Genomic DNA, 394 nt, shown 5'->3' with positions numbered 1-394 from the left:
TTGTTGATTGTATGATGGTATGTTCATTAAAACACTTGGTATATAAAACAACTCAAGTAATTCGTCCAAGTGATTTTGAATATCAAGACGTGGTTCTACACCTTCCTTTAATGAACAATTTGAATAATTAAAGAATTGTTCAACACAATCAACTTCTCCAGAGCTTCCAATGTACATAAAACGAACTTCGAAATACAATGTTGCTCTTACAAGTGTAGTTCTTAAACAATCGACATCAATAATAGAATCAGAACGAACAAACGGAGATGCGGTGTATTTGTTATTGGAGTTGTTGTCAATTCTTTCAACCAATATATGCATCATTCTTTTGAAATTACAAATGCGAGTCCAATATACTGGAAGAGTAGCATCTTCTGCTTGCAGAGAAACACAG

This window comes from Entamoeba invadens (assembly GCF_000330505.1).
Source record: "Entamoeba invadens IP1 unplaced genomic scaffold scaff_1105074724573, whole genome shotgun sequence".
Lineage (NCBI taxonomy): Eukaryota > Evosea > Mastigamoebida > Endamoebidae > Entamoeba > Entamoeba invadens.
Note: the sequence above shows the minus strand (reverse complement) of the source record.